The sequence below is a fragment of the Staurois parvus genome, unplaced genomic scaffold (assembly GCF_062004578.1).
Source record: "Staurois parvus isolate SC_StPar_1 unplaced genomic scaffold, SC_StPar_1.0 ptg001542l, whole genome shotgun sequence".
Taxonomy (NCBI): Eukaryota; Metazoa; Chordata; class Amphibia; order Anura; family Ranidae; genus Staurois; species Staurois parvus.
In genome coordinates, this window is record NW_028319338.1 from 49,871 (window position 1) to 69,818 (window position 19,948).

At 47.0% G+C, this 19,948-nt stretch overlaps 1 protein-coding gene across 1 annotated transcript in view; it reads right to left on the bottom strand.

Moving 5' to 3' along the window:
* LOC149435321 (gastrula zinc finger protein XlCGF66.1-like) overlaps window positions 1-17,523 on the bottom strand; it is a 47,657-nt gene extending 30,134 nt beyond the window's left edge. The window contains exons 1-2 of the mRNA XM_089662789.1: window positions 17,394-17,523; window positions 14,788-14,832 (exon numbers count right to left, since the gene is read on the bottom strand). The gene's annotated coding sequence lies outside the window, so the exon portion shown is untranslated. The remainder of the gene's footprint in view (window positions 1-14,787; window positions 14,833-17,393) is intronic.
* Between the last annotated feature and the right edge of the window lie 2,425 nt (window positions 17,524-19,948).

A 19,948-nucleotide genomic window follows, 5' to 3' on the forward strand; every position in this document is an offset into this window, starting at 1 on the left:
CTTTCGCAAATGTGTGTTTCTTATTGATTTGTTTTTTTTAACCTTGGCTAATATTTGTTGCCAAAGGCCAAAAATCAACAAAGTGTGGACTATTTTATTACTGTAAATCGAATTGTAGAAAACCTGTAGCTGGCTGCACAGTGAATGTGACATTCATTAGTACATAATATTGTGGTGCAAGTGGGTTTTTTTTTTGGTTTTGAAAAAGCCAGTTTGCACCCACTTGCATATTCACGCTCTTACAAGCTACATTTGAGCAGATTATATAAGTATACAAAGTAACTATTAAGGTTGTTCATATATTGAACATAAAATAAACACAAAAACATCGGTCAAATATTTATTGATCAAATATATCGTCATTTATTTGGTCAGCAGGAACAAGTAGGTACAGTCAATATCTTGGTGAGTCACAAAAATAGGATTGATGTGGCAAAAATAAAACACTCCTGCTCATAAGAGCTTACAATCTAAAGATACTTCTAGTGAACTGTGTGTGCTCAGGTTATAGCAGGAAACAAAGGGGAAGATGAATCAAGTAACATTTTCATGCACATAGGATTTACTTACACAATCAATCACTTAGTATGAAGATCCATTCACAAAAAAAAAGTCTTCAGATCAAAATATCAAGAAAACAAAGCATGTGAAAAAAAAACCCTCCCACCTCTACAAATCCCCTCCCCCCTCTACAAATCCCCTACACATACATTTGTCAGCAGGTTTGTCAGAAAAATGCATTGGAGTCTAAATAAGCAAGCAAAATTAAAACAAGGGCAGATTTTAAACAAAACGATTGACATGTGTGAGGCTTTCAATGCAAAAAGAAAAAACACAATCATTGTGCAATAACACACAAACACACTTTACAAGGCCAAAAATATGCAAACATTTCCAGCCCACTTCCAAACACAGCCTGAGTGGTGTCTGGGGCAATTCAGCACAAAATCTCTTCTTCCCCCAAACCACCCGGCCTAGTAACAGGCCAAATCACTCCCTACTGCACGTCTTTATATAAGCTAGGTTGTATTTGGAGCGCGCCAAACAAGGCCCCACCCCCAATGAAGCCACACCCACCACTGACCTTAATTTGGTCAGTGAAAGTGTTTTCACCTGATGAATCCGCTTCCTACCTGCATTAACCCTTGGTATACAGGCCCCACAAATCAGAAAGAAATATACAGTGAAATGTACGTGTGCAGCATACCACAGAACATTGAGCAGGGATGTGAAAGGGAACCCCAATTGGAACCTTTATTGCTACTATGGTCACAATTCCCTCCAGATTCTCGCATGAGTTAAGACAGTCACATGACCACATCTTGTATGCAATACTGAAAATGACAAATCGATTTGACTAGTATGGTGAATTTCCCATCAATTGGCAAAACACTCCAGAAATCAAACATCACCAAACATTACACTCTGGGCAAAGCTGATTTACAAATCATGCAACTTACAGTAAAGTTGACCATTTTAATGCAATTTTCAAGACATCTGACACAGATCTCTATGCAAATTGCCACTAAAGTAGTACATGTACTACTATAGAAATCAGTGTTTGAAACGCACCCATGTGGTCACTCTAATAGCAGACAATAGGGTGCGACTTTGCAGACGATTTACAACTTGCATGTTGTGCAAATCACATGCCAAGTCCCACTCAATGTGCACGCTATTGGAGCGTTCATATTGTTGTGGTTCAAACTTGGTTGGAGCCGCAAGTAATAATAGAGTAATGAATACACTACTTTTCATGCAATTTGCTGAGAGATCGGTGTCGATTGTCTTGCAAATTGCACTTGAAATCACCATGTACCCTAACTTTGAAATCATGCAACTTCTATGCAAGTCACATGATGTGACTGTGGTGTCAATAACACCACTTAGAAATCTGCTTTAATGTGACCGGGTAGCCCCCAGTAACATTGTTTGCGATTGCCATGCAATTGGCATTACAGGCGACTTGCAAATCGTAGACCAAGTCGCACCCTATTGGCCACTGTAGGCTCTGTTCACATCCAATTGGATTGTGAACTCGTGCAACTTCACTGTAAGTTGGGCAATTGCCGCATCGGATTAGATGTGACAGTGGTGTTGGCCCCCAGTAACATTGTGTGCAATTTGCCATGCAAAGGGCAAGTTGCTGGCCATGCCAATCGCATGACAAGTCGCATCCAGGGTGTGCAATTTCAGGTGCGATTTGTGAATTGACATGGTACCTGATATTGGATATAATGAATGTGAATGTGAGTGTATTAACGTACGCCATTTGTTGCAGTGAGAGTTCAAAGGTATTTGAAGATTTTGGCCATTTATTAGCAATTTAACATCTAGACTCAAATAGAAATCGCAATGCTACACACAATTGAAAACACAACTAGTTAGTAATTATCTAGAAAACACAGTAAAATTGGCAACTTAAACAGTAATTTTCATTTGCATATAGTGTGAACGAAGCAGGAGAATTAACAAAGGAAATAAATCTTTGAAGGCGTGCGGTCTGCTTTGCATTTGGTGGAAAAATCCATACCAGTATTTGTGACAAGTTTGATGTGTGGATTCACCAACCAAGTCTTTTCTCTCTCGCTCACTCTTCTTTGTCTCACTGGCTCGCTCTTCTCTCTCGCTCACTCTTCTGTATGTCTCTCTTTATCACTCTTCAGTATGTTTTTCTCGCTCCCTCTTCTTCATCTCACTGGCTCGCTCTTCTCTCTCTCTGTCAGCTCTTTGCTTGCCAAATCCTTCACAAAAGTGGGTTGAGTGTAAACCATCATTATCAAATCTATTAGTGCTCCAGGCTCTTATCTTACCCCATTGTATGACATTCACATAAGGTGCAGCTTTGAAGGTGTTTCAACAGACAAGGCCTCATTCTAATTCACATTTTAGGGATCATTTAGACAGAAAGCAAAGATGTTGCCAGAACATCTATTTGAAGACAGCCACACACGGAGATCATACTACTTCCTTGCCGTGGTTGGGATTCAAACCGACAACCCTAGAGTTGTGAGGCAGTAGTGCTAACCACTAATCCACGGAGCTACATTGCTAATCCAGCCTGTATTTCTGTGCTGTGAATCAATCTTAGGTCCCTGGGCAAGTTCAGTGTAACTACCAGATATCTCCAATGTGACACAAATGTTGTGCTATGTTGCCAATTCACATGTATGATGGTTCTATGTATCCCAATACAAAGGATTGCAATACTAATACAGGCGTACCTCGGTTTACCAATGCCTCAGGGAACGTCATATTTGGGGTACAAATGCCAAACCATTTCAGTTAATTGGTCTGTTTACAAATGTTTGAATAATTTGGTATGGGCATGTGGCCTGGTATGGTTCAGGAGGGGGGGAGGCGCTCGCTTGTCCCCCCCCCCCCTTTCCTGACCTGCTGGGCTGCATGCTCAGATAAGTATCTGTTATGGATTTTGGGGGGTACCCCATGCTGTTTTTTATTTAATTTCAGCGTGGAGTTACCCCTTAACATCCATACGAGACCCGAAGGGCTTAGTATGGATGGGAGGGGGGACCCCACGCCGGGTTTTTTACAAATTGTTTATAATTCCCTGCAATACTTTTACATCAACTGTCAGTGGGGAACTCCGCCGACAGCTGAAACATGAGCGCTGCATTGGTTTTCGCTACTAAAATGCTGCATGAGTTGATAACATAACTCATGCGGGATTGTAGGAGCGACAGCCATGTGTTAATGTTTCAACTGTCAGCGGGGTTCCCCACTGACAGCTGAATGTAAAAAAAAAAAAAAAAAGCGTGGGGTCCCCCCTCCCATCCATACCAAGCCCTTCGGATCTGGTATGGATATTAAGGGGGAACTCCACGCTGAAATAAAAAAAAACAGCTTGGGGATCCCCCCAAAATCCATACCAGACCCTTATCCGAGCATGCAGCCCGGCAGGTCAGGAAAGGGGGGGGCGAGCGAGCGCCCCCCCCCTCCTGAACTATACCAGGCCACCTGCCCTCAACATGGGGGGGTGCTTTGGGGAAGGGGGGCTCCCCCCCAAAGCACCTTGTCCCCATGTTAATGGGGACAAGGGCCTCTTCCGTTATTGGGATAATTGGTCAGCCATTTTTTGGGATTTTAGCATATTTTGTTTACCAGTAAAGTTGAAAATTTTTTGTTCCAAATTTACTGATAAAAAAAATGTGCCAAAATCCTGAAAAACAGCTGACCAATTAACCCACTAACGGCCCGAAAATCGTTCGATTTTCTTTTCGGCAGAAAAATCGGCCGATTTTAGACCCATCTATGGCCTGCTTTACATGGGTCTAAAATCGTCCGCAAAAAAAATCGGCTGATTTTCAGCCCGTTAGTGGGTTAATTGGTCAGCCATTTTTGGGGATTTTGCAACTTTTTTTAATTGGTAAATTTGGATAAAAATTGGCCGATTTTGCAGATCGGCCGATTTTAGCTGCAATGATCGGCAAATTGGCTGATCTTTTAACAGATAAATAATCTGCACATGAGCCATGACCTGCAAGAAAAAGAATAAAAAAAAAGAATAAGAAAAAGAAAAATGCAGGCCTTAGATGAGGCGAAAACTGACCGTTTTAAAAAAAAAAAATCGGTTGTTCAATGGGCCGACGTTACCACCAATGGCAAAAAAATTGTTCGATTTTCGCCCCATCTACGGCCTGCAAATATAATAGCGAAGTAATTACTTCTGTCCCTGCAGAGAGCTGCGCTATTATATTTGACATTAAAAAGTATAAAGGTTGCAACATTGTATCTATTTGTATCCGAATAAAAACATCTATATCCGGAATGGATACAAATGGATACAATGTTGCAGTCTCTATACTTTTTAATGTCAAATATAATAGCGGAGCTCTCTGCAGGGACAGAAGGAATGTTTCAGCTGTCATCGGGGTTTCCCACTGACAGCTGAATTTTAAATTATTTCCGTGAATTAAATAAATAATAAAAAAAACAGCGTGGGTCCCCCCTCTCATCCTTACCAAGCCCTTCAGGTCTGGTATGGGTATTAAGGGGGAACTCCACGCTGAAATTTAAAAAAAAAACAGCGTGGGTCCCCCTCAATATCCATACCAGACCCTTATCCGAGCATGCAGCCCGGCAGGTCAGGAAAGGGGGGGGACGAGCGAGCGCCCCCCCCCCCCTCCTGAACCATACCAGGCCACATGCCCTCAACATGGGGGGGTGCTTTGGGGCAGGGGGGGCTCCCCCCCCAAAGCACCTTGTCCCCATGTTGATGAGGACAAGGGCCTCTTCCCCACAACCCTGGCCGGTGGTTGTGGGGGTCTGTGGGCGGGGGGCTTATCAGAATCTGGAAGCCCCCTTTAACAAGGGGGCCCCCAGATCCCGGCCCCCCCCCTACGTGAACGAGTCTGCGGTACATGGTCCCGCAGACTCCTTCACAAAAAAACTAAGTGTGGTGTAAAAAAAACACAGTACAGGGTCTTTGACAAGTCCTTTATTAAAACAATGTCCCCCGAAGTAGATCCAACGTCAATCACGGCGGCGGCGGCAGGGACCCGAAAAAAGAAAAAAAAAAAAAGGTTCCGCTCCCGTCGGAGGCTCCCAGCCTTGTGAAGAAGAGGCTAGCTGACAGTTCTTATATAGGTATGGGGCGGGGCCAGCCGGGCACATCATCCCCTATTTGAGAAATGTCACCCTGTCTCTCCGCTGAGGCTAACTAGCTGAATGCAGGAGACAGTCTGACATTTCTTATATAGCTATGGGGCGGGGCCAGCCAGGAACAGCAAGCATGTGACATGGGGCGGGTCACTCGGATGATGTCCCCGGCTGGCCCCGCCCCATAGCTATATAAGAAATGTCAGACTGTCTCCTGCATTCAGCTAGTTAGCCTCAGCGGAGAGACAGGGTGACATTTCTCAAATAGGTAAGGGGCGGGGATGATGTGCCCGGCTGGCCCCGCCCCATACCTATATAAGAACTGTCAGCTAGCCTCTTCTTCACAAGGCTGGGAGCCTCCGACGGGAGCGGAACCTTTTTTTTTTTTTCTTTTTTCGGGTCCCTGCCGCCGCCGCCGTGATTGACGTTGGATCTACTTCGGGGGACATTGTTTTAATAAAGGACTTGTCAAAGACCCTGTACTGTGTTTTTTTTACACCACACTTTTTTTTTTTGTGAAGGAGTCTGCGGGAGCATCTACCGCAGACTCGTTCACGTGGGGGGGGGGCCGGGATCTGGGGGCCCCCTTGTTAAAGGGGGCTTCCAGATTCTGATAAGCCCCCCGCCCGCAGACCCCCACAACCACCGGCCAGGGTTGTGGGGAAGAGGCCCTTGTCCTCATCAACATGGGGACAAGGTGCTTTGGGGGGGGAGCCCCCCTGCCTCAAAGCACCCCCCCATGTTGAGGGCATGTGGCCTGGTATGGTTCAGGAGGGGGGGGGGGCGCTCGCTCGTCCCCCCCCTTTCCTGACCTGCCGGGCTGCATGCTCGGATAAGGGTCTGGTGTGGATATTGAGGGGGACCCACGCTGTTTTTTTTTTTAAATTTCAGCGTGGAGTTCCCCCTTAATATCCATACCAGACCTGAAGGGCTTGGTATGGATGAGAGGGGGGACCCACGCTGTTTTTTTTTTTTTTTTTTTTATTGTGGACCTTTATTTTTACATTCAGCTGTCAAAATATATATTATCTAGACCTTTGAAATAAGTAAAATCATTACAGAAATAATTATAAAGGATAAGAAACAAAAATAGAATCACTAGAACTAAGGAAATCTAGTTAGATTACATGAAGATATGCCGAGTGCTGTTTATTAAACACAATAGTCGCGAGCGAGTGCCGGCTGTCAGAGGAATCCACAATCAGATTCACTATTAGTCAGTGGCTAAAAAGCAAACGCCCATGGCAGAAGTCTAAAATGTGTTCTGCACATGCTCAGTTGTATCTGCCAAAGACACTGCACGGGCTTCTAGATTTTTACTGTGTCGATTTCCTTGAAAAAAACGATTTTTAACACATTTTTAATTTTTTTGGAAATAGCAGATATTGTTTAAAGTGAAGTCCTGATATTTGGCAAAGCAAATTTCTAAGTGAACATGTCTCTGCAGTGATTTTTCATGGTTTTAGACTTGCTTCTTAGCAAGTCTGTTTTGTGAGTCTGATTTCGGGCGTGTGTCTCTTTGTGAATTAGATTGGGCGTCTGCTTATGGGCTCTGCTCAATAGTGAATTAGGTTGCAGGGTAAAAAATGACGGACGCCCATGAAAATTGGGCTTAAGCCCATAAATATGCGCCCACGCCCAATAGTGAATCAGGGCCCAAAAGTCTAGTCTCTGTATATTAGTCAAATGATGGCGGTAAAGGCCATGTGTAAGCAGGGGTTAGCACCCCATTTAGTGAAGTCACTCCTCTAGGAGGGTATGGCCAGCTTGGCAAGCGCTGGTAACAAATCAGGGCTGCTCACACACATTACATAGGAATGGTGTGCATTTATGGGTCCTGTGCAATCGCCCATTCTTTTCATGTGCCAAAACTGCACAGTATATCACCCTCCCTCAACCTTTTTACCCCGGGGAAGTTATTTTCAAGTCCTAGGGAACCCCTTGTGAAATTATATTCATCAGGGGGTCAGTGGGAAGGATGCCCCTTACATTGTTGGTCATTGGAAAGAATGATCACCTCACAGTGGTGGAGTCAGACCGTCTCAGGGTAGCACGGTTCTCACATACTTACTCCTCCAGGTGAAGATGGATGCAGAAGGTGTAGATTGAGCTGTAATAAGGGAATGCAGGGGTTGCAGAGTGAGCTGTAATAGGGGGACGCAGGGGGTGCAGAATGCAGGAAAATGGAGGATGCAGGGGGTACAGAGTGTAGGGAAATGGGGAATACCAATAGTCTATGTGATTCATACTTTATAGTTTTAGGGATTTTATTTAAGGAATCTGCATTTTGCAGAGTAGCGTAGGGACTGGCCAGAGAGGGATTACTTTGACGCAGTTGGCCGGCTTAAACACATATTGCAATGTATGTGAACTAAAAATCCCTGTTTTTTTTATTGCAAAGTTTGCTAGAAAGGCTACATAGCAGTGTGCAGCGGAATCATCCAGAATTTTTCGGGTTATCATATGGTCACTTTTACACCTGATAGGTTATATATATGTAGAAAGTGTTTGGATTTGAGCACACAGGTATAACCTATTTCTATTGCACACTGCAGGTCAGTGACCAGATCTGAACCTGTGACTGTACTACAGATTGTGTCTATTTGCCACATACAGTCACTATATCTACTGACCTAAGCAGGTAAGTATTTTGCAGAGTAGAGTAGGGACTGACCGGCATAAACATGTATTGCAATATGTGTGAACTAAAAATCCCTATTTTGTGCAAAGTTTGCTACAAAAGGTTATAACAGAGTGCAGAGGGTCTATTCCGAGTTTAATAAAGAGAACCTGTTGCAAATTTGTCTTGTTGATAAAAATAAAGTTTGAAGGAAAAAAGTGTCAAAAAATAAAGTTACACCCAAGCACTTAAAACCCTCCCCCCAAAAAAAGCGGATCCTGCCCTGCCCCGCCCCGCCCACAAAAACAAATGCATACACACCCATTGGGGGTGGCTATGTACGAATACATTGCTTGCGCTACACATTACATATTGCCGTGCACATCGGAGAGCAATAATTCTAGGCCCATTATTCACATTTATCTCTAACTGATGACCTGTAGGGGCTTTTAAAGTGTCACCAACAGAAAATATAAGGTATTAAATTTCATCATCTTACTGGCGCACACCACTTTAACACCTTCCCGCTTGGCCAATAGCAGGAGAGGGCCGGGCGGGACACTCGCCGTTGTGACTGGGCGATGTCCTGTCAAAACGAGCCGCGCATGCAGCTGCGGGGGCACGATCTGTCATCGGCTGTGTCCACGGGACACAACCAATGACATATCACTACACCGGCCCGTTGCCAGTGTCATGTGACCGCCGTCACCAATCACAGCAGATCACATATCAATTGTATATAATGGACGGCTTCCTGTCATGCCATCCATTGTATGCAATTATGTTGTTAGATGTGATTGATCAAAGCAGTCACATGATACAGACAGGGCCATTCACAGCCCATCTGTACCATGTGATCAGCGTTGCCCAATCACAGCTAATCACAACAAAAGACTGAATGAATCCGTCTCATTCAGTAACAATGATTGCAATTATCAATGAAATACATCGGTATTAGCAATTATAATGTGTAAAAAAAAAAATCCTGATCACTTGCCCAGAGTAGTTCCATGTTACTATGGTAACAATGCATTGCTTTGGTTACAGTATGTTGAAAAAAAAATAGTAAAAAAAGAAAAAATAATAAAATAAAAAAAAAAAAAAAATAGAAACATTTGAAAAAAAAATTTAATTATTATTTTTATTAATTTCACCAAAGAAAAGTAGCAGAATACATTTTGACCTAAATTTATGAAGAAACGTTATTTATTTGCAAAATTTTAGAATAGAAACAAAGAAAAGTGCATTTTTTTCAAACGTTTCAGGTGTTTTTTGTTTTATTTAGCAAAAAATAAAAACTCAGTGGTGATTAAATACAACCACAAGAAAGCTCCATTTGTGTGAAAAAAAACAATAAAAATGTCATATGGGTACAGTGTTGCATGACCGCGCAATTGTCATTCAAAGTGTGAGAGCGCTGAAAGCTGAAAATTGGCCTGGGGGTGAAGGGGGTGTAAGTTCCCGGTATTGAAGTGGTTAAAGCTTGACATGTTGGGTATCTATCTACTCGGTGTAACCTCAGTTTTTATATTTTAATAAAATATTGTATAAAATAATATATGCACTAAAATGAACTTAAATATATTTTTTTACTGAAAATTTGCACCTGATAAATATGTGTGACATAAAACATTGGAGTCTCCACCATTTTATTCTCCAGGGTGTCTGCTTTCAGAAAATATATAACATTTGGGGGTTTGGACTAATCTTCGGGCCTAAAAATATTTTTTAAACACGTGTCTGGCAGCGAAATGCTTAAAGCCTGGCTCACGCCTACGCGTGGTGTGATTGATGCATTTTTCCGGAGCGTTTTGCTGTACATTCTGCATTTTTGAACGTTTTGCAGTTTTTTCTTTTGAATAGGAAATTATTGAGTGTGACTTTGGAGCGACTTTACACTCTCTGGCACTCAAAGTCGCATCATTGACTTTGAAAAGGTTCCTGCACTACTTTGATGCGACTTTGAGTTCCAGAGAGTGTAAAGTCGCATCAAAATCGCACTCAATACTTTCTGTTTGTCCAGAAAATGCATAAATAAGGCAACACTTGCGTCTTTGGTGCGCCTCCATTGAAGTCTGTTGCATCAAAAACGCAATCTGCTTCGGGGGAAAACAAATCCCTGACCCTTTCTAGAAACGCTGCGTCTGAAAGATCATAGATGTGAATGCGTCCCATAGGAAACCATGGTACATGGACTGTACTGCGTTTCTGCAAGACACACTAAGAAAACGCATAGGTGTGAACCGGGCCTTAACTAGTAGCCGACCGCAGATAGCCGAATGACGGCTGCACTGCGGCCGGCCAGTTCTGAGTGGACGTCATATGACGTCCCCCCAGAACGCGCTCTCCTGCGCGCCCCGGGGGGCGCACACCCGGCGATCTCCGTGATCGCTGTGTCCTACGGACACAGCTGATCACGTGATGTGGTAAAAGGCCAATCACAGCGGCCTTTTACCACGTGATCAGCGGTGTCCAATGACACGCTGATCAGAGGGAAATGCAAGTGCCGGTTCTCGGCTGCACTTTCCTCACACTGTCAGATCGTGAGGAAAGTACTGCCGAGAACTGGCAGTTGTCACAGCGGGGATCGGCACCGATCATCAGGGCACTGATGATCAGTGCCCTGATGATCGGTGCCCAGCAGTGCCACCCGCAAGTTCCGCCCAGCAGTGCGCCCACTAGCTCCGCCCACCTGTGCCCAGCAGTGCCCCCACCTGTGCCAAGCAATGCACCCACCTGTGCCCAGCAATGCACCCACCTGTGCCCAGAGGTGCCACCCACCTGTGCCCACCAGTGCAGCCCAGCAGTGCTGCCAGTCAGTGCCACCAGTCAGTGCCCAGTGGTTGTGCCAGTCAGTGCCCAGCAGTGATGCCAGTCAGTGCCGTCTATCAGTACCCATCATCAGTGTCACCTATCAGTGCTGCATATTAGTGCCGCCTATCCGTGACACCTCATTAGTGCTGTCTATCAGTGCCGCCTATCCGTGCCACCTCATTAGTACTGCCTATCAGTGCCCTTTAGTGCTGCCTATCAGTGCCCATCAGTGCCGCCTATCAGTGCCCATCAGTGCCGCCTCATCAACGCACATCAGTGAAGGAGAAAAATTACCTGTTTGAAAAATTTTATAATAGAAACAAAGAAACTTTTTTTTTTTTTTTCAAATTTTTGGCAATTTTTTATTTATAGCGCAAAAAGTAAAGCGCCCAGTGGCAATTAAATACCACCAAAAGAAAGCTCTATTTGTGAGAAAAAAATGATCAAAATTTCATATGGGTACAATGTTGCATGACCGCGCAATTGTCAATCAAAGTGCGACAGCACTGAAAGCTGAAAATTGGCCTGGTAAATAAGGGGGTATAAGTGCCTGGTAGGTGAGGGGTTAAAGGACCTCCCCAGAGGCGATCTCGTCTTCAGCGGCCACAATAGCGCGGTCCTCTCCCAGAGCGTTGCGTCATATCTACTATAGTCCTCTCGGCTACCTTGACCCTCTCCACCGTCCTGCCAGGGACAATGTCTGTCCCACACACCTCCCCTATAGACATCCACATCTCCATTGACCCCACCAGTACTTTCCTCAATGGCGGGCGGCTGTCACACCGTCTCATAACTAGGAGCTTCTGGCTCTTCAAAAATACACAGAAAGACTTTCACATTTCTTGGTGGAAATATTCTCACCCACCAGGGCGGCGCCACAGTTGTCCTGGGTAACCTCTGGCTCTGACCTGGAAGTTTCCAAGGACACCTCTACCGCCTTAGATACGGTTGCCAGGGGGATGATACGTCTTTGTCAGTGGTCACCCCCACCAACCTCACCTCAGCATTTGGTCTCCTGACCCCGGTGTCCTCCCAGCAGCAGCGATCTTCACATTTCCACCATCAGTCACCGACATCCGGATTGCACGGATATTTCTAGTTCTTGCCTCCCCGCCACACAGGGCGTTGTACAGAGGTAAGACTCTCTCAGGATCTACAGCGGGTCTCCCAACTGGGGTCACCCCACTTCACAGCGGACAGTCTTACTGTCAGTCTCCTCTCCTAGCAGTTCCACCATCTAATGGCGGTCTTCCCACTGCCCACCTTCATTGGAGTGCGTTGGGATAGGGAGGGATCTGTCCAATCCCCTTGTTCCACTTGAATCTGCCCTTCCACCCATGGGGCCATAAGGAAGAATGGTAGCAGACCTCACAAGCTCCTTAGCTCCCCCTTGCAGGCATAACAGGAACTGGCTTACCGTTGCCGGGGGAGACGGCAGACATGCTTGTAGTGGGAACCGGCCCTGCAGATAAAGCCGACATCATCACCTGCGGTACTCACCATACCATGACCCCCACTGACCGCATACCAAGGAACCGGCCGACCTCCCATCAAGGAGCTCCTCTCCTGGTGACTCCCGACAGGCAGCAACTCTGAGCCACACCTCCCCTGCAGCTCCACCTCCCTGGTTGCTAGGAGAGTTGGCCCTCCCCCAGGTGAAGCTGCAATAGCAGCCATGACGGTTTTTAACCCCTCATATACCAGGACGTTGGTAGACAAGAGGTTAAAGGGGCAGTACACCCATTGATTTACATGTTACCCAAAATGGTTGCATTCAAGGCATGCTATGAATGATAACGGTCACAGTTGTTTGTGCTCTCAACTGAACTGTCAAGCCATCAAATGGGCGGTGACATAACTGATCACATGTGCAGCACCCTGGCACCGGGAGGCTAAGATGGCGGCTTCCTTGGCTGTGAAGCACAGGAGGGTTTAGTTCCTCTTTAAATTTGCTACAATCCTCGGTAGGCAGCATTCGCTGTACATGGACTGCAGGACCGGCCTCAACGCTGTTGCCATGGGCAACCACACGCCACACCCAGCGTGGGCTCCATATTGCAGGAGCTGGAGTCACAGTGCTAGAACCTGGATGGGGGGCACTGGGGAACAGCACTGCGACACCTAGGGGATCCAAGTGGAAGTTCACCCCCCTCTTGGCCTGCTGCCTTCTGAGACCTGTAACTGCGGGACCAATCTTACTGAAAAACTCACCAGACAGCCAAGCCCAACGCCACGTCACATCACACCACGTCACATCACACCACGTCACATCACATCACACCACGTCACATCACACCACGTCACATCACACCACGTCACGTCACATCACACCACGTCACATCACACCACGTCACATCACACCACGTCACACCACGTCACATCACACCACGTCACACCACGTCACATCACACCACATCACACCACGTCACATCACACCACGTCACACCACGTCACATCACACCACGTCACATCACACCACGTCACATCACGTCACATCACACCACGTCACACCACGTCACATCACACCACGTCACACCACGTCACATCACACCACGTCACATCACACCACATCACACCACGTCACATCACACCACGTCACACCACGTCACATCACACCACGTCACATCACACCACGTCACGTCACACCACGTCACGTCACACCACGTCACATCACACCACGTCACATCACACCACGTCACATCACACCACGTCACACCACGTCACATCACACCACGTCACATCACACCACGTCACATCACGCCACATCACACCACGCCACATCACACCACACCACATCACACCACGTCACATCACACCACGTCACATCACATCACACCACGTCACATCACATCACACCACACCATGTCACATCACACCACGTCACATCACACCACGTCACATCACACCACGCCACATCACACCACGCCACATCACACCACATCACACCACGTCACATCACACCACGTCACATCACATCACACCACGTCACATCACATCACACCACACCACGTCACATCACACCACATCACATCACACCACGTCACATCACACCACGTCACTTCACATCACACCACGTCACATCACACCACGTCACATCACACCACGTCACGTCACACCACACCACGTCACATCACACCACGTCACACCACGTCACAACACACCACGTCACATCACACCACGTCACATCACACCACATCACATCACACCACGTCACATCACACCACGTCACATCACATCACACCACGTCACATCACACCACGTCACATCACACCACATCACATCACACCACGTCACATCACACCACGTCACATCACACCACATCACATCACACCACGTCACATCACACCACGTCACATCACACCACGTCACACCACGCCACGTCACATCACGCCACATCACACCACGTCACATCACACCACGTCACATCACGCCACATCACACCACGTCACATCACACCACATCACACCACGTCACATCACACCACGTCACATCACACCACGTCACATCACGCCACATCACATCACGCCACATCACACCACGTCACATCACACCACGTCACATCACACCACGTCACATCACACCACGTCACATCACATCACGTCACATCACGCCACGTCACGCCATCCACGGCTCCCAGGACAACCTCTCTGCTTCAGGGTCTCAGGTGTCACATTCCTCCCCAATATCGCTCTTCGGACTCCCCACAATCATGGCCGCCCTGGAGGAGGAGTCACCCTGAGTTCGGAGCTGCGTCCTCCCCTCCGCAGTCACACAGGAATCTGAATCAAACAGAAAATAAAATACATTTTGTGTTGGAATATATTTTTATGAAAAAAACAAACAAAACAAAAAACAAATAATCTCCAAAAAGCAACGAGAAGCTGCTGGAGAGGCTGTGATTGGTTGGAGGTCTCTGTGGGGGAGGAGTATGGGGGAGATCATCATCTGGGAAGTACATTGTATTCTGTTTCTATACATTTCCCTCTCCAGTATATTATTGGAAAACAAGAGCCACGCCCCCTTTTCTATCATGTCTCCGCCTTGTTATTACATCCAATCATGACACATCGCTTACATCTGAGCTCCTCCCACCTTACATCAGCAGGGATGTTGAATTTATATCGCCCGATGCCGGGATATGTAGTTCTGGGTGCCGGGCAGGTCGTTTTTTTTCAACCTTCAGCCCTTCGGTGGGCAAGCAGCGGGCTCACCTGTCAGGTGGCAGCACTCAGGTCTCACGGGCTCTGCTTGCCAATCTGAGGGCCCGGGACCGGCTCACCGCCATTGGCTAGAGGGGAGGGAGGAGAGCGGACACGTCCCCTACCCTTCCTGTCCTGATTCCGAAGTGACGTTATGATGTCACTTCCGGGTCCCCGTTGAGATATTCCCGGCCATGGAAGCCAGGAAAGAATGTAATGTGGTGCAATGTGGGGGGAGCACAGGGGGGGCATTGGGGGTCTTTCAGACCTCGGATGTCTCAATAAAGAGAACCTGTCACCAAAAATCATCACAGAGGTCCCCTATGTGATGAAAAAAAAAGAATAAAAAAAAATGTGTTTTTTTAATTTTAAAAAATGAAAGTTACACCCAAGCACAACCCCCCAAAAAATTGAGCCCCCCACATATACGCACGTAGAAACGTACAAACACACGCCGGGGCGCCTGCGCATGAAAACGTTGATGGCGATACACATGTGACATATCGCCGCGCACGGCAGGATGAGAGCGATGATTCTAGCAGCAGACCCCCTCCGTACACTATACTGATGTCCTATGAGGGGCTTTAGAAGTGTCACCTATAGAGAATACGGGGGGCTGACGCTCCTCGCCATTTCACGAGCGCACACAAATGTAAGGTCTGACATGTTGGGGATCTATTTACTCGCTGCGACCTCGGCTTTTATACTTTACACAAAATATTGTCATTTATTGCTTTTTGTGCCCTAAAATGAACTTACTTGTAGGTTTTACTGACATTTTGCGGTATTATCATGCGACATAAAACATCGGAACTGCCGCCATTTCATTCTCTGGGGTCTCTGATTTCAGGAAATATACGGTGTTTGGGGGGATTTGTGTCATCTTCAGGACGGAAATTATTGTTTTAAACGTGAACAAAAAAATGCAAAAACGTCTCTGGCAGTGAAAGGGATAAAAGGTAAGCTGGACACGCCCCTTTCCTGAGGAGCAGCCAATCCGTGCTCATTACACTGCAGGGTGTCTCCCCTCCCTGCTAGTCCCCGGGTGCGGTGCTGGAGAGAGGCGGGGGAGGGGGAGGGGATATACAGCGCAATGGTGAAATATTATTACACGTTTAAGTCGCCATAAACCCGACATTCCTGATATCTCCGCCCATTTATACACCGATTGGCTGAGAAGCATTTTATATCTGGACAAGCAGATTGGGGCCCCGATATAGTCCCAGGACAAGGAGTTCTTTCAACACCCCTGATCAGAGTCCCCCCTTACATCAGTATCCCCATCAGATTCTCCCCTTACATCAGTATCTCCATCAGAGCCCCCCCCCCTTACATCAGTATCACCATCAGATTCCCCCCTTACATCAGTATCCCCATCAGAGTCCCCCCTTACATCAGTATTCCCATCAGAGCCCCCCCTTACATCAGTATCCCCATCAGAGTCCCCCTTACATCAGTATCCCCATCAGAGTCCCCCCCTTACATCAGTATCCCCATCAGAGTCCCCCTTACATCAGTATCCCCATCAGAGTCCCCCCTTACATCAGTATCACCATCAGAGCCCCCCCTTACATCAGTATTCCCATCAGAGTCCCCCCCTTACATCAGTATCCCCATCAGAGTCCCCCTTACATCAGTATCCCCATCAGAGTCCCCCCCTTACATCAGTATCCCCATCAGAGTCCCCCCCTTACATCAGTATCCCCATCAGAGTCCCCCCTTACATCAGTATCCCCATCAGAGTCCCCCCCTTACATCACTATCCCCATCAGAGTCCCCCTTACATCAGTATCCCCATCAGAGTCCCCCTTACATCAGTATCCCCATCAGATTCCCCCCTTACATCAGTATCCCCATCAGAGTCCCCCTTACATCAGTATCCCCATCAGAGTCCCCCCTTACATCAGTATCCCCATCAGAGTCCCCCCCCTTACATCAGTATCCCCATCAGAGTCCCCCTTACATCAGTATCCCCATCAGAGCCCCCCTTACATCAGTATCCCTATCAGAGCCCCCGTTACATCAGTATCACCATCAGAGTCCCCCCTTACATCAGTATCCCCATCAAAGTCCCCCCTTACATCAGTATCCCCATCAGAGCCCCCCCTTACCTCTGTATCCCCATCAGAGCCCCCCCTTACCTCTGTATCAACTTCAGTCTCCTCCTTAAAGAGAGTCGCCCCCCCCCCCAGGGTCCAGGGGCAGTGAAAGGCAGAAGATGGTGGGCGGAGCCCGTGGTGTAGAATGAAAACCCCGGATGTTCGCTGACGGTTCTCCCTCCAGGGTGTCAGTCCGGTGGAGATCACATTGTAAACACCGTGTATGGAGGAAACATGGCCACGGGTTACCATAGTAACAGACACTAAGCGGTGGCCATTTTCTTGTAGTCTCTCTGCATACAATGGCGGCCATTTTCCTGTAGCTGCTGTTTATAGTCAGGCGGCCATTTTCTTGTACCCAAGTTATGTAAATTGTCATGCAGCCATTTTCTTGTAGTCTCTCTGTTTCTAGTTAGGTGGCCATTTTCTTGTAGCTGATCTGTTTATAGTCAGGTGGCCATTTTCCTGTAGCCACTCTTTATGGTCAGGTGGCTATTTTCTTGTAGTCTGTGTTTATAGTCAGGTAGCCATTTTCCTGTAGCCACTTATTTTTATAGTCAGGTGGCCATTTTTGTGTAGTCTCTATGTTCCTGCTTTTGTCTATGAATGGCCCTCTGATATCCATGGTGTGACAGTGGTCCTTGGACTGTGCGGAGTCCCCCCTCCTATTCATCATTAGTACATACAGCTCCCTCCTGTCTGTTCATCCCCTGTACAGACCCCACACACATGGGGGGAGGGTGGGTCTAATGGCTGCTCACATCTCCCCTCATAAGGCCTGTGTACAATCAGCAGGAGCGGGCCTCTGGGAAAACATGGACCTCGGGTTGGAAACCCCATAAAGTGTCATTGAACAGAAAACGATATTATTTCCCCCAACTCCAATATCGTCTGTAGAGAGATTGGTGACATTCGAGCACCCAGGGTGTCACCAGCACAGGCAGTGAGAGGAAAACATTTCAGGGGGACAACAAACAGTAATAAAATATTGGCAATTTATCTCCACTGTGCCAGGAATTGGGGGAAATCTCCCGACAGAACACAGATCGGGACGTTTCTGACTCTTCTCTCCCTCCATCCAATACTACACATTGTGAATGAGTTTGGATTTAGGATTCACATCAGCGGCAGCAACTAGAACCTGACAGCAGCCGAGGGTAGGAGATCGGACGGCGAGAAGATTTCTTCTGATCTCTGACTGTAAAAGAAAAATGCGGCCCAAATACATTGTTCTTCTTCTGGCCTTTGGTAATATCCACTATATGGCCGAACGTTTGTGAACACCCAACCGCCACATCTATATGGGCACGCTGGGTATCCCATTCCAGAACCATGGCTGTTATATAGAGTTGTCCCCCTCCCCCATGGTCATTAATATAGAGTTGTTCCCCTCCCCCATGGCCATTATATAGAGTTCTCCCCCTCCCCCATGGCATTAATATGGCGTTGTCCCCCTCCCCAATGGCCATTATTATAGAGTTGTCCCCTCCCCTATGGCCATTATTCTAGAGCTGTCCCCCTTCCCCATTGCCATTATATAGAGTTGCCCTCCTCCCTCATGGCCATTATATAGAGTTGTCCCCCTCTCCCATGGCCATTAGAGTTGCCCTCCTCCCCCATGGCCATTATATAAAGTTGTCCCCCTCTCCCATGGCCATTATATAGAGTTGTCCCCCTCTCCCATGGCCATTATATAGAGTTGTCCCCCTCTCCCATGGCCATTATATAGAGTTGTCCCCCTCCCCCATGACCATTAATATGGAGTTGTCCCCCTCCCCCATGGCCCTTAATATGGAGTTGTCCCTATCCCCAATGGCCATTAAAATGGAGTTGCCCCCCTTTCGTGGCTATAACATCCTCCTTCTGACTATATAATGGGAGGTGCGATGGTCAGGTGTCCTCATACTTCTGACTATATAATGGGAGGTGCGATGGTCAGGTGTCCTCATACTTCTGACTATATAATGGGAGGTGCGATGGTCAGATGTCCACATACGTTTGACTATATACTGGGAGGTGTGGTGGTCAGGGGTCCTCATACTTCTGACTATATACTGGGAGGTGTGATGGTCAGGTGTCCTCATATGTTTGACTATATACTGGGAGGTGCGATGGTCAGGTGTCCTCATACTTCTTACTATACAATGAGAGGTGTGGTGATCAGGTGTCCTCATACTTCTGACTATATACTGGGAGGTGTGTTGGTCAGGTGTCCTCATACGTCCGACTATAGAACGGGAGGTGTGGTGGGCAGGTGTCCTCATACTTCTGACTATATACTGGGAGGTGCGATGGTCAGGTGTCCTCATACTTCTGACTATATACTGGGAGGTGTGTTGGTCAGGTGTCCTCATACGTCCGACTATATAACGGGAGGTGTGGTGGTCAGGTGTCCTCATACGTCCGACTATATAACGGGAGGTGTGGTGGTCAGGTGTCCTCATACTTCTTACTATATAATGGGAGGTGTGGTGGTCAGGTGTCCTCATACTTCTGACTATACACTGGGAGGTGTGATGGTCAGATGTCCACATAAGTTTGACTATATACTGGGAGGTGTGGTGGTCAGGGGTCCTCATACTTCTGACTATATAATG